Here is a 15,347-nt window from a genome sequence, read left to right as displayed (position 1 = left end):
TTACATCCCACACTTCTTGTAGAAACATAAAGAAGCTTTTTCTCATATTGGGATGGATCTTATTGAGTTTTAGTTTATGGTTATTTCCCCTCATCCTGTCTGTGGATACCACTAAAAAAGGTGCCACCAACCTCTGGGTGCCTGCCTTTGAGATATTTATATGCATTATTGGGATCACCTCTCAGTCTTCAGACTAAACAGTCCCAGCTCCTGCAGTCTCTCCTTGTAAGAAAGAAACTCCATTCCCAATCACCTTTGTGGCCTCCACTGAACCCTCTCCAGTAGTTCCTTGTCTTTCTTGTACAGAGGGGCTCACAGCTGGACACAGCACTGCAGATGTGGCCTCACTAGGGCCGAGCAGAGGGGCAGGATCTCCTCCCTTGACCTGCTGGTCGCTCTCTTCCCGATGCACCCCGGACACCTCTGGCCCTCCCGGCTGCAAGGGCACAGTCCTGGCTGGCAGATAACTTGTCACCCACCGAGGCTCCCACGTCCTTCTTTGCAGAGCTGCTCTTTAGTGGGTCAGCCCCAGACTGCCCTGATACTTGGGGTTATCCCTCCCTGGGTGCAGGACCCAGTATAGATCCCTGGAGAATGCCACTGGCCATCAGATGAATTCTACTCTTGTGATCACAACTCTCTGGGCTCTGCCATTCAGCCAGGTCTTCATCCACCTCACTGTCCATTAATCTGATCCACATTTCCTGAGCTTACCCACAGGGATGTAAGGGGAGACAGTGTTAAAAGCCTTGCTGAAGTTGAGGTAGACACCACTCCTGACAACATATCAAGACAATTTCTGCCAGTCGTGAGTCAGCCCTTAACTGTTTCTCATGCAAATTTTCATAAAATCATACACTCTGTTCCCTGAATTGGGGTCCTGCTTTGAGACACTGCACTACATTTGAACTCAGAAGACAGAGGTCACTTCTTGGTGACAGCAGGGAGTGGAGGGTGTGCAAATGTTGCTGGGAGCAATGTCAGTAGTGAAGCACATCTCATCCTTCCTCAGACCAGGGCCTCATCTGGACACCAGAGAGGGGCTGTTTGAAGGTGTCATGCCTTCTGTGAAAGAGAAGCCTGAGGTCTTTGCAGCTATGATCATTAATAGTACCTTAACACTGTTTGCAAGAAAACTCTGGCATTTCTGCTGTCTGCAAAAGTCTCTGGGCAACTTGTGACTCTTGCTGCTCTGAAGTCTCCTTATTAGATGTTGATAGCAGCTTTTCCCTGCAGACCAGCCACATCCCACACTCCTTGTAGAAACGTGGGTAATGACATATCAGACTCTCCACAACCAAATTTCTAGGTCATAAAGTACTTCACAGGGAAAATTGTTTTGTCAATGTATTGAATTTTCATAGCATTGCCATTAGCAACACTATTTACCTTAACGCCAAACAACAAAAAAAACAATTCTCTGAGATCCACTTGGCTGTAACAAACACCAGGTTGTTTGTAAAGTAGTTTACAAACTCCTGGTTTTGTATGTGAATAGTATTACAGGGTTGTGATGATCAAAAATGAGAGTGCATTTTTTCTGCATCGATGGCCCAGAAGCTACTGGGCACCACACCCTTCCTGTGGGCAGAAATTTGCTTCTTATGCAATCCACATTGTTTTCCAGTTCTTCAAAACTCTAAAATATTGAGACCTGAGAATCCCAGAGATTCACAGCTACCAAAAATATGTACTTTGCTATGTGTCCTATTCACTCTAGGGATTAGAGTAAAACATGGGCAAGGTAAGTAACAATACAATCTTTAGCAGGTATCTCCTATATCTGTGCATGTGGAGAAATGGAGATGATTAGCCAACATGAATGAGAAACATTTCACATGATACCATCTGATAGATGTTTCAGGTATCAGTTATGTTTGTTATATCTTCTAGAGAATATATAAAAGGAGGTGGGTGGCATGAAGGGCCAAAGGATGAACTTTCAAACTCCTTTTAGCAACTTGTCTCTCCGTTCTCAATAGAAGCACTATAAAGGTTGCTATTAAGTATTCCTTTCAGGTCAGAGACACAATGGCTCAGATGTTCTAGAAGGGATGTCATTGCTCTGCTGAGATCAGATTAAGGGCAGAAAAGTACACAGCTCAAGGCTGATGTGTTTGGCTTCATTCCCTGCTGTAGAGTATCAAAAGCTCAGTGGCTTGTGTTTTTATGAGAGTGATTTCTGCACAACAGTCAAATAATTTCAAACCACAACCACTAGTAAACTAAAATAATAAACTTTGCCATTCAGAGGCTGCTCTTTCCTGGTAGCAGTGGATGATCCTGTGAATAGAAAGATCATAGTGGATTTTCATTTACATTCCTACTACAATCTTGCTAGAGATTTTGCAGTGCCTGAATTGTGGGGAAGAGGAAGAAGATTATGTTTAATATGCAATTCACAGTGAAAAAGTAAGAAACTGAAGTTGGGAAACCCTGAGAGAGAAAAGGTGCCTGCATTTAGAAATATATCCAACTTTCAGATCAGCACCACTGTAAAGAAAAATCAGCTAGTCAGTTCTGGAAACAGCAGTCAGAGAAGGACTCTGCCTTGATGTGGTTTAGCCCTTGATCATTATCTGTGCAGTTTAAACGGGGGACAATGTTCATAAACAAAACTATCCTATGACCTGTACACTCTTCTCAGAAGTCACAGAAAAGCAGTCTTCAGGAAGCCACACAGGTTTAATAGACAAGTCACTAAGTGTCAATATTCTTAGCTCCAACCAAAAAATAAGCCTTTTTTGATGATGTTTGCAGCTTACCCCACATCCTGTTTTAAGACAGAACACCTGTGCAAAATAGGTGGTTTTATTTTTAAGCACCTAGCTCTGATTAACCTGTTACTGCTGTTATTTCTGCCACCTGCAGTGCCTTGGTTGTTGCCTAAAAAAGCATCTAGAAGTGAGCAAAGCCTCAGGTGTCTGTGTGTCAAGTCCTTCCAAGGTGTTGGGTTTCTGGGTGGGGTACTGCCCTTGGTGTTGCACGTGCAGCTGTTGCATGATGTGTTCCTGTTTTCAGGAGCAGCCCTCTCTGTATCCCCTGTTCAGCAATGGACATCCAAAGGCACCACATCCCAGTACAGGGACTGATTTTCCTTCTAGGAAAGTAGAGGGAAATAAAAGTTTAGTAGCCCTAGGTACAACTTCATAATATGACATCTCCCTTATGGCAGCTGTCAAGAGCTGAAAGCTGAGGAGACACTTAGAAGATGAAACTACAACTGCTGGATACATTCCCCACACACATTCTGTTGCCCCAAGAAAACAATGGCTTTTTTTTTGACTGGTCATAAAACTCTCAAGGGTCCCATAACCAAACAGTGCCCAGAAGTTTCCCTTGGACAGTTTAATTCAAATTTTCAACAGATTAAATGTCTGGGCTCTATAAGGTCTATATGGCAAAATAATTTTTCGAGAATTGGCTCTATGAATTCCACATGAGTGATTTCTCATCTTTTCTTTACATTAGCAAGCAAGTAACATCTTCCTACAGTCTGCCCCTCCTGTTCTTGAGTTGAGACTGACACAGAAAAGCTTCACACCAGCACTACATGACAATATTTTCTCTCTTTCTTTTACCTGCTGATATTGTTTCCAAGAATCCTTAAGAAGAAATAACAAGGGTAAAAACCAACTGTACTCCAGCCTTCCCAGTCATAGGCTCCATCAAGATCTGTGTATCTGGAGCTGAACTTCTTTTAACAGATTCAAAGCAGAAGGGCTGATGTCTATGGGTTGAGAAGTATTTGAAGAAAGGTCAGCACAGCATCTGTGGGAGTGCTGGTGCCCCTGTGCAGTGGGGCTTGGACTGGATATAAAAGCTCTGGGAACAAGGACAGAGGTCTCTGTAGCCTTTTATTTTCTTATCCACTGTAATAATACTTTTTCCTGGCTTGCTTTACAAGGCTCTTTTGTCCATCAGAATTCCCAGAGATCATGTACTTCATGTTTGTCCACATTTGGTGTTTGAGGAGTAATGGGAAGGCAACACGTGCAGGCACAGTTGGCACACATGCAGAAACAGCTTTTTTGTACCAGTTGCTTCACAAGGAAGGTGGCCTTGGTCTTCAAATGAACCAGCCTGAACAGCACTGAAGTGACACTGCTGGTCAGTTATGAAAATGCAACAGAGAGTGAGAGAAGAGCAACGGGATGTGAAAAACTGAACTTCTGGTAAAGCTGAGGTTTTTCAGCTGATTGGGATGTTAAACAAAGTTACTTCCTCAGTCAAAATGAGGACACACCCAGGCTGAGAACAAAACAAACTTGTTTTGATTACTGCTCTGCTCCTTTCACTTTTCAGACACTCCAGCCTGCCTCCATTGTCCCAGTTAGGGTTGTGTCCTTGCCTGGAGAGACAGGACTTTTTTTTGGCAGTTGTTTCCACTATCTGGCTGGCTTCATAAGGAGCAAAGATGCTATCAGTGAACTGCAATAAGATCTCTGCCTCAGTTCCCTCACGTTATAAGGTGGCAGTGTACAGGACTCTTCTCAGTTTTCTTTTTTTAATTGGCAGAGTTATTACCTATATGAAACCAACTTTTTTAAAGCTTGCTCAGGGAAAGGCACAGGAACAAACAGCAGACGATGCCCTATGATGACCTTTCTAGTTGCTATTGTATAACTATGTCCTGAAAATATTTCTCTGGCAAATATCCTTTTCTCTCTTCAGATAATTTGGAAGCAAATTGTGCCCAGGCTCACACACAATGTTGGAGAAGATATTTTTCAAGCAGCTTTTCCTCCTCTGTGCCCTTGGGCACAGTCTGAAGAATCTCCCACCTGAAGACAAGTGATTTACCTAGAGAATCTGGATTCTCAGCTCCAACTCATGTGTTAGATACTTTTGAAAATGTCACCAGAATCTGCACAGCATGAGCTGTGGTGCACGTCATGCCCTGCAGACATTGCAGTGCACACCTGGGAGGATGCCCTTGGATCATTTTAAAGCCCAATGACATCATAGAACAGGCATGAATGAATGAAGGCCTCCCTCTGTGTCTGAGCCTTACAGATATTTTTGTGGATTATTCTGGAAGATTTTGGAATATTTGGGAGACTTATTATGTTGATACTCTATATATCGATATTTAAAATTCTATCTATATATGTATACATATATATTAACAAGGGATAATACTTTAAAATGTCCAGCTCTTAACTTCTAGAATTGACTTGATCAGCATTCTGTTTAAAGTCTGAAGGCCCTCCAGACAGATGCCATCCACTCTAACTTTCAGAAGCTGGCAAAGCTTGGCAAAATTTCTACTATGATCTTCTAAAACATGGAACTTGATTCTCTGCTTTGTGTTCAGTTTGCGTTTTGGCATTGAAGAAAAATGAAGAGGCAGCTTGCTTTATTTAAACAAAGTATATCAGGTATGCTGTAGGCCTAATTGAGTTTTCCCCTTGACTTGAATCATTGTCTCTACTGTGTGGACTGGGAGCATAAGATTTATGCAGAACCTGTGATTTGTATATACATTATTTTTGCCTTGAGTTTTCTGATACCGCTTCCCCCTATTCTCTTAACACAATGATTTTTAAAGAGTTTCATTGTAGGAGTAGAATTGAAACCAGTATAGAAGGATGAACTAAACCAAGCACACTTCTTTGTGGCACATTGAAGAACTATTCCCTAATGGAAAGCAGATGGGGTTTTTTCCCCAACAATAAAAAAATTCCCTGTGGGACACAAGCTACTGGCTTTTAATATCATTACTCATCTGTCTAGCATAAGTGCTTGAAGAGCAAGATGCCTATAGGTTTGCACTCCTAATTGAATTCTTACAGCTCTTTCAAATTGCCTTTTCTCTTGTGAACCTTGCATGCATGCAGGACATGAAGCTTTGCATAGTGCAGGTTCACTTGACACCTGTGTGCTTTTTACTGGCACTTGCAAATGGCAAGATCCTGAGGGACCTCTCATGCCTTGTTCTTGGATTTAACACTTGTGAATCCTGAGCTTAATCCAAATTGAAAATCGTATAGGCTGGATTAATATTGATATTTCTTTATTGTCTCCTGCAGGGAAGTGCTGATTTCCATCAGCTGAGGGTATGTGGAGGTTGGAGGGTGCCCATCTGTTCAGCAGCCAGCACGGGCTGTTCTCATCAGTGATTCCTGCCTACAAGGTTTGAATTCTGAGCCATCCTTCAATGTCCCCAGGGTGATAAGTCTGACAGAGGATAGGTTCAATGACTGCAGACTGTTTGTTTTAATATAGTTTTGTTTTCTTTGCTTGGCTCTTTTTGAGACAATTTGAGTTTAAATTACCTCTCATCTTCCAGGTCAGCCATGAGAGATAGAAGTATTCCAGTAAAGCAAAGGGAAGAAGATTACACACTGGCTTCCTTCTCCAGGCTTCTAGGGGGAAGAAATTTAAGGTTTTAATTTCCAGACCTGCTTACAGGATGCTCATAATTTTTACAAACCACAAGTTTTGACTATCTTTCTAGTTTCCCCTTCTACTTAGAAAAAAAAGGAACATTAAAGCAAAGCTGAAGAATGTAATCAAAATGGGATTTATGTCCTGAGATGTCTTGAAACGTCCTTGTAGTATTTAAATAAAGTTGAAATTATCTTCATTATTTTTGCCAAGCTGTATCATTTCTTTGGTGTATCCTGTCCTATGAAGTGGGAAGTGGTTTTGCAGACTTCCTTATATAGGGCCTCTGTTTAAAATAATTCAGGGTATTTTTTTCCTCCTTAACTGTGATAAGAGAATCTAGACTCTGTTTACATTTCTCAGCTCTCTGCCTTTTTATCTTCAAGTGAAGCTCTGTTTTTCTTTGAAAGGTAAAAAATGTCATCCTTGGATAAGAATAGCATTGTGTTAAGACATCTGATCAGACAATATTTTACTGCCAGTAAATCAAGCAAAAGTATGAGCTCTGCACTTGGCAAAAAAGGATTCATAGCTCATGATCTGCAGCTGAAGAAAAACTTACCATGGCACAGTAGGATCAATTAAAACACAAAGATTCTGGCAGAAAATCAGGATGCTGCAAAATAAGCAGTGGATCTTATATCTCAGGACTGGATGCAAAAGAAAATGGTCAAAGCAGGAGAGCTGTGAGGAAGTGGGGCAAACACCTTCAGTGAAGGAGAAGTAGGACATGGTGTTTCCTCATGTGCAGCTTAAAGCATTTTTTTTAGCATAGACTAATTATTTCAGATTTAGGAAATGAACAAGGATAGAATAATTACAAGGTGAGATTCTCACATGAAGCTCCTTCTTTAGGAATCAAAGATGCCAATTGATTGTAAGACCCACATGGAGAATCTCCTCACTGGAGGAGAACTCTGAAATTTTGTAAAGCTAGCAGAGCTCTGACATAACAGCAATTTACTGTCTAGCTAACCTGCCCCCAGTCCCCAGCAGGAATAACTTCCTTACAGCAAGTAGGTTACAGCAGCTGCCTAAGCCACATCTGGAGCTTTGGATTCCATAAGCAAAGTCCTGACTGACTCTCCTGCATCTCAGGGATGAGTTTGGCCTGGGGTCCTCAGGAGGCAGAGTGAACAGTGGCTCATCCAGCTACAAGAATAGGAGTTGTTCAGGCAGGGACAACTCCTGCTTATCTTAATAAGAAATAGGTAGGGTGAAATGAAAGCACCTCATTCCTATCACAGAGTTGCTCCAGAAAAAGTCTGAGATGAGGAGAAAGAAACAGAACAGTAACTATGAAGAAAAATTTGGAGGGACAAAGATTAGTGGAGGTAATGCAGAGGACAGGCTATGGAGAAATATCAAGATGTGCTTTGGCTATGGATCAGAGGCAGCACTGTGGGCAAGTAGGCATGAGTGTGTGGTAATTAACTGAAATGAGAGTATCAATCTTCTGCACAAGGACCCCTGCAGAAAGGATTGGCAAGTGAAGAATATAAGGGAAATAAGAATGGCAGAGTATTCAGGGAGAAAAACCAAAAGGGCTAAGCCCACTTAGCAATGGGAACTGGAAATGCAAGGAAAGTGACTCAGAAAAGGAAAAGATGAGCACTAATTAAGTAAGACAGAGGTGTGTGACCAACAGATTATGGTTCTGTTCATGCACATTATTTCTCAGCACATGCTTCCTTGCTGACAGCTGTCCCATATCACAGAGAATTTTGGATCACCATGATGAGGAAAATATATGGAAGATGATAACACAAAGGTAGAGCAGATAAGATTTGGGTCAAGGTGCCAAAGTCACTGTTGCCATTTCACAAAAGCACTAAAAAACCCCTAAACGTGGGGAAGGGAACCAAGTCAGTGACGCTTGAAATATTTCTGAAATTCAGAATGGCATCACATGTTTCAAACTAGTATGTTACAGAATCAAGAAAATCCTAATACTAGTATTAATCTTAAGCCCCAAACCAGTGAAGAATAGAATGGAAAAGTGTGTAGGAAAAAGAGTGGAAGACATGTTATGTTACTTTCAGGATTAATATTTCTATGTTCTTTGGGCATGAGGGAGAAAAGAAAGATCACAGTGGCAAGATCACAGTGAGGGAAAGAGGAGGTTTTACTCTCTTTTTCTATTCTTTCAGGAGAAAAATGGTTATTAGCAAATTCCAAGATGAGCTGTTCCCCTGAAGAATGAGAAGGAAGATAAAGGAAATTTCTCTTTTTCTTCCATTTCCCTGCTCCTTTTGGACCCAGCTGAAGGGATTTCACATCTGGAAACATGAAGCAGAACCATGATGTCTCTGGTGCTGAGACACTTTGCCTTATACTAAGCTCTTTTGCTGCAAAACACAATTTTACTCCAAATTCAAGACTGAGGCATCAAACAAAGGTTTCATCAAGTCATCCACATTTGACCTGGGATCAAAGTGCAGAGAAACATTCAGGTTCTGTGATAAAACTTCGACTCTGTGCATCTTGAACTAAAACCACCAATTTGGTTCCTCTGTGACTACCTTGTGTCTATTAAAAGAAGATAATATCAAAAATCAAAATATAAAAAACTTTCTCTGTATTTAATAGCAAAGATAAGGATGCAATTATTTATTTGCATCTCCCTGATGCAGTGGATTTTTGAGAAAGAGTTCCAACTTGCTTAATTCCCTTCCCAGTTCAACCCTGAACCAGCAGATGGTCAGCTTTTCCATGCAGAGGTCCTGGGGAAGTTTATGAGTACATAAAAAAGCAGGATATTTATTAACTTCTGACTCACAAACAAACAAGGCTTACTCTGAAACTGTAAAAGTGTAAATATGGATGTGGTAGTGGATTACCTTTTTTTAAAAAACAGATGAATAAGAAAAAAGATGCAGGATTTTTCCCAAAGAGGTCCTGGAAAAACCCTTTGTAGGAGATGGTTACTTGAGATGGATCCTGTGGGAGAAAGTCATGAAGTGATGTGGATTTGTCTCCTACTGAAGACATTTCCACTGTGGAGGTCAAACCTGGTTTTAGGGCAGCAAAACAGAGGGGTGGAACACTTTTATAATTTCCCTGTAATCTAGGAGATTGGTCTGCTGAAGTCTAACAAGAAATTTCAAGTTCCAGCTCAGGTATTTCCATGGTTTTATGACGTATTAAAAAAAGGATCTTCTTTTCCTCCTTGCTAGAATCAAGTTCAATTGTAGATAAACTAAGCTGTGAGTTTAGTAATTTATTTTTATTGACCTCATATGTATTTCAAAACCATCTCTCTTCTGCTTTACTGTCAGGCATATGTTGAATGCCAGCTTGCAGGTATTTTCATCCTATATAAATGTGTGGTTCTATGTTCTAACCAGACCTCATCAGGCAACATACAGAAATCCCAACAGGAACAAAACCAGAAAATATTTCAGGAACAGAGGGAGAGGCAGGCCCTGAACTGAAACCCAGCATTGAAAATCATCTTCATGAACTGCAAGAGAAAGTCTCATGAAGCACACGAGACTGACTGCAGCTAGCTTAGTGTTGTGACTCTTTTGTTGGCCCCTGGAGAATATTTTAGGAAAAGATGTAAGGAATTTGGTTACTAGGCAAGGTGACCCTTCCCTGACAGTCAGCATCTTGGGATCTGTCTCCCAATAATCATCTTTAATGACCCACTCTGGGCCTCCCTTTTATGTATCTGCCAAATCCCTTTTCAGCCCATTCAGTGCATTGTTACATTTGCTGCCTGATCAATTTAAGAGGTGCCATCTAGGTATGAAAAGGTATTTTTTCCATTAGAAAAACCACAATGACAGTGCTCCATTTCAGCTAGACAAGAAGCTACAATGCAGGCTGGCATGGTTTCAGAGGTGTGTATTACTTGGTAGTTCACTGATGTAAATGCCAAAGGCCTGGCTTCAATATAAAGTATTACCCATTTTCTTCTTACACTCTCTTACCTTTCTGAGACAAATCTCTTGTTTCCTTGCAGTAGTTATAATCCCGAAAAAAGCTGCCAGGCCATAGACTCTGAAAAATACAAACCCTTTTGAATTGTATGTGAGGAACTTTTTTCTTACTCTCTTTTTCCTCCTATAGTTAAAACATAGTAACTTATCTATTCTCCTTCTAGATATATTTATTTTATCTGTAATAGGAGGTTAAGCAAAACTTGGTTTGTCAAGACTACAACTGCTTTGAAGACTCAATGGCAGCAGAACAGAAAATCCTTATCTTGTTTGCCTTTGCCAGTAAAAGGTTTGTTTAGTCATGCTAGCTAGTGCTTTTATGCAAGTCTTGGGACCATTTACAGAGCAGTCAGAAAACATGTCTCTTTCTAAACAGTTTCTCAATGTGGTGACGTATCCTAGCCATTATTTGTTCGTTTTAGGATTCTTTTAGGTTAAACCATAAGCTACACTTGCTTTAAGTAATCCAGTGCTTGTGATCAGAGCAATAACCCCTTAACCTTTGCAACCTATATCCTGTTTGTCTTCCTGCTGCCCTTTCTGTAAAATCATCTTCAGACATGCTTGAGACTAATTGTACCAGCAGTACCAGTGCCATGCTTAACACATCCTGGCACCTGGCCTTATTTGTGCACAAATACATACCTCTTACCATCTGCCCATCAAAGACCATCACCATAAGATGGAGTTTCATGATGTGAACAAAGATGCACATGAGTTATTTGGTGCACTAGAGCTGGTCTCTAAAATATAACATACAGAATCACAGAATGGCTGGGGCTGGAAGGGATCTCTGGAGATCATCTGGTCTAGCTTCCCTGCTAAAGCAGGTTCACCTGAGCAAGTTCAGCAGGATCTTATTCAGGTATGTTTTGAATATCCCTGGAGAAGGACACTTCATAACCTCTCTGGGCAGTGTGTTCCAGTGCTCTGTCACCTTCATAGCTTACTATAGGCTTTTTCTCATAGTCAGGTGAAGTTTCCTGTGTTTCAATTGAACCTATCGCTCCTTTTTCTGCCACTGGGCATCACTGAGGAGGGTCTGGCCCTGTTCTCCTGGCACCCAGCCCTAAGATTTTGTATGCATGGATAAGGTTCCCTCTCAGTTGTCCCTCTACCAGCTAAACAGGCCCAGCTCTTCAGCCTTTCTGTTTGGTAAGAGAGATGCTCCCCTCCACTAATTGTGCTGCAGTCCTCTAATTGTCTTTGTAGTCCTCCACTGGAGCCTCTTCAGTAGTTCCTTGTCTTTCTTGAACCGTGGAGTCCAGAACTGGGCACAGCACTTGAGGGCACACCAGGGCTGAGCAGAGGGGCAGGATCACCTCCCTGACCTGCTGGCAGTGCTCCTCCTAGTGCACCCCAGGATCCCATTGAGTGCCATAAGGGCACTGCTGGCTCATGGACAGCTTCTTGTCCACCAGGACCCCCAGGCCCTTCTCCACAGAGCTGCCTCTGGTGCCTGGGGTTATTCTTCCCCAGGTGCAGGACCCTGTACTTGTCTTTGCTGACCTTCCTTATGTCCCTCTCTGCCCAGCTCTCCAGTCTGTCCAGGTCTCCCTCCAGACCATTCCTCCCATTCTTCTGTCATCAGCAAAGCAGATTTGCTGACAGTCCACTTGTCCCTTCTCCAGCCACTGCTGAATGAGATGAGTGAGATTGGACCCAGTTCTGACCCCTGGAGACACCTCCAGCAAGAGGTCTCCAACCAGACTCTGCACCACGGATCACAACCCTCTGAGCTCTGCCATTCTGCCATTCTCCATCCAGCTCACTGTCCACTCACCAAGACACACTTCCCAAGCTTACCTATGGCATCTTCTTTGAAAGAAAGCAAAATAACTTACAACCCTTCCTCACTTTAGAGTACCCTGGTGTATAGAATTGCTTTCATCTGTAAGGAAAAATTGGACCTAAGATTTTGGTTTTAAGTCTGTGGATCAGTGATAACAATGCCATCAGTATAAACAGGCTAAGACTTGAAGAGGAATTTAGAATATACAGAGAGGCAACTGCCATTTAAGCAGTTTCTATTCCTACAAACACAAAGCATAACAATCATGCTAGACATGAAATAAAACAAAGCCCACTATTAACCTCGTTGTGAGATAATCTGATAGCGGTGTTTTTCAAAGTGTGAAAGCAAAAAGCTTTCTTTGAACAAGAAGTCACTGGAGATAACCTTACTCTTTTCCCCTGCTACAGCCTGGACCTCTGATGCCAGTACTGGAGCCTGGGTCCTGGTAGTGGAAAGTCCTTGACTGGTGGCAGCAAAGAGAAAATCATCACCTGTTCAGCCACAAAAACCGCTCAGGCCTGGAGCACTGTTTGTTAAACAAGATCAGGTAAAAGTTGCACAGCGGAGCTTCAAAGCTTCACAGCACTTTTAATGAGGGCTTTGTAGATGCTGTGTGCCCACCAAAGCTGTGGATTTTGGGGTTGGTATTTAATGCAAGAAACCCAATACTGCTTGGACTTACTCAGTTTTCGTAAAAATGAGTAGGATTGCTAGGAAATGAGCACAAATTTAAACCTCCAGATCTGATCACAAATTTGTTTGCATCATTTAAAAATACTTCAAAGTAAAAGAGAGGGTAGTTTAGATTAGGGGTTAGGAAGAAATTCTTTATTGTGAGAGTGGTGAGACCCCGAACAGCCTGCCCAGAGAAGTTGTGGATGCCCCATACCTGGCAGTGCTCAAGGCCTGGTCTAGTGCAAGGTGTCCCTGTCCATGGCAGGGGGATTAGAATAGATGATTTTCTAGATCCCTTCCACCCCAAAACATCCTGTGATTTTATTAGGCTACAAATTCATTTAATCAGTAGAGTAGATATCCTGCTTTTCAGGTACAAGAGCAAACCTTGGGTTGGAGACAAGGTTGTAACTAAGTTTGGTTTTTGAATGGAATTAGGACTCTGTGATAGAATTATATGGGTTCCTCAACCCTAAATATGTTGTTTCCTCCAGAACCAAGTTGATACCTAGCCCATCCACATGCTAGGATATATTGAAGGGAAAGGTTTTTTTTACGAAACATTTCTGACAACTCTTCTCAGAGAATGCAGCACAGCAAGTTAAAACAAAACAAAACAAAACAAAACACACATTTTTCAGTAACAGTGCAAACTTTTTAGCTCAAAAAATTGAAATATGTAAGATTAAAGTGAATTTTTTTTGTATTTCAGTGAAGGGGTTCTACCTTAGAAACTATTTTCCAGAAGTAAAAAACCCCAAAACAATAAAAACTCTGCAGAATATTTTAAAGTTTAGTTCATGCTATTAAACTTTTTTTTTTTGCTAGCATTTTCTTAACAATAGAGTATATATAGCCTTATTTTTTCTGCATAGACACGTGTATTTAGGTATGACTATATATGAGCATTGAAAACCTAAAATTTCCTTCTGTTTCTGTCTTTCATTTTTGTAGGAGTGAGCTGAAGTATCTTTCTGTAATTCCAGTTTAATCAAATGGTGCTGACACTGTGAGACTTATGAATGACATTGGCTTATGAACAATTTTCTTCTGGCCCCTGTCTTCTTTTTGCTGGGCATGGGGTCCCACTGCCATGCAATGACACATTGGGTACCCAAAAGGTACACCCATGACACATCAGTGCGAGGCAGGTACCCTCTTTACCTCTGGTGGGGTATCAGAAGGCTGTGCTGGCCAGGCAAGTGAGGACATAAGCACTGATGGACCTGCTTTTAGATTTTACCATCCTCAATTCTGTGATGAGGGGTTTGTGCAGAGCTATGTGACATGAATGACAGCAGCTGAGCTGTAGGCACCTTGCTGCCTTCCAGCTCTGCAGAGGCTCCTCAGCCTTCAGCAGAGGGGTAACAATGAGCAGCTGAGCAGGAAGTAACACCTTAGGATGCTGCTGACATTTCTTTGTTTGCAAGACTCAGGGGTACAGAGGCTCTCTTGCCTTTTCAGAGCCAGCTCGAGCCCTGACCAGCATTGCATCTTGTCTCTCCCAGCAATATTGGTGATGCTCAGTAAAGAATACTATTCATGTGTGTTCTCATCAAGTCCATCTAATTTAAGCCTGTATCCTTTTACCCCTGATGAAACTCACAACCATCGTTTCTCTTCAGGATACTGGAATTCCTTGTACCAGAAGGTTATCTGATGGTGTCCTTCAGAAAGGCTCTTCAAAATTGCATCCTTTATCCTGAGTCTCCCTGCAGTGCCAGGATTTTTTCAGCATAGTAAAAATATTTCATTCATCAGGAGCTTAGTCATCTGATTCTTGGTGCTGATGCTGCCTTTTGGAACAATGGCTGGCTGCCACTCTGTCTGCTGCTGTAGGAGAGCTGCACTCGGTAATCTTTGTGTTTCTTTCTCTCTCTCTTTTTAATATCCTTGGCTTTATCATGGGAATTGATTTTTCTAAAATGTCCACCTGGTATATTTTCTCTTCATTAGAAATGGATATGAGGTGTTAATTTGTGCCAATGTCACTGACTTCAGATGATAATGAGTTCGGAAAGGATGGGAAATCAAAGTGTATTCCACCATGCCTAGAGGAGCAAAACTATGTGGGGAAAATACGTGTCTGGGTAAAGTAGCTGGAGGGCACGCTACCCCTTCCTAACTGTGCCTTTATGTATCTGCCTTTATCCTCTCTTGAAATGATTGGCATGACCAAAGGACCCTGGGGGAAAAGATAGAGAGAACAAGGGGAGTCCCACAAAGCTGCATCATGCATTAGCTGTGAATAAAACAAAGTCAGGGAGCACAGCTCTGATCAGCTTTGCTCCATCCTCTCTGTCCCCTTGGGGAAGCCTCAGATCACACATGTCAGCTATCAGGGACGCAGCAAGAGGTAAGATGAGCTGCCTGTGCACATGGAGAGTGATGTAGACACAGATGTAGAGTGCACTGATCAAATCCTAACATGGTGGGAATATGTGGTGTGGAGCATCCCTGCCCTGGGTCTACATTTTTCTCACCCAGCTCCCAGCTCCAGTGATATCATACTTGTTCCACTTTCATGTGCATAGGAAAAAAAT

The sequence above is a fragment of the Fringilla coelebs genome (assembly GCF_963513975.1).
Source record: "Fringilla coelebs genome assembly, chromosome: 1".
In the NCBI taxonomy this organism is placed as follows: Eukaryota; Metazoa; Chordata; class Aves; order Passeriformes; family Fringillidae; genus Fringilla; species Fringilla coelebs.
Note: the sequence above shows the minus strand (reverse complement) of the source record.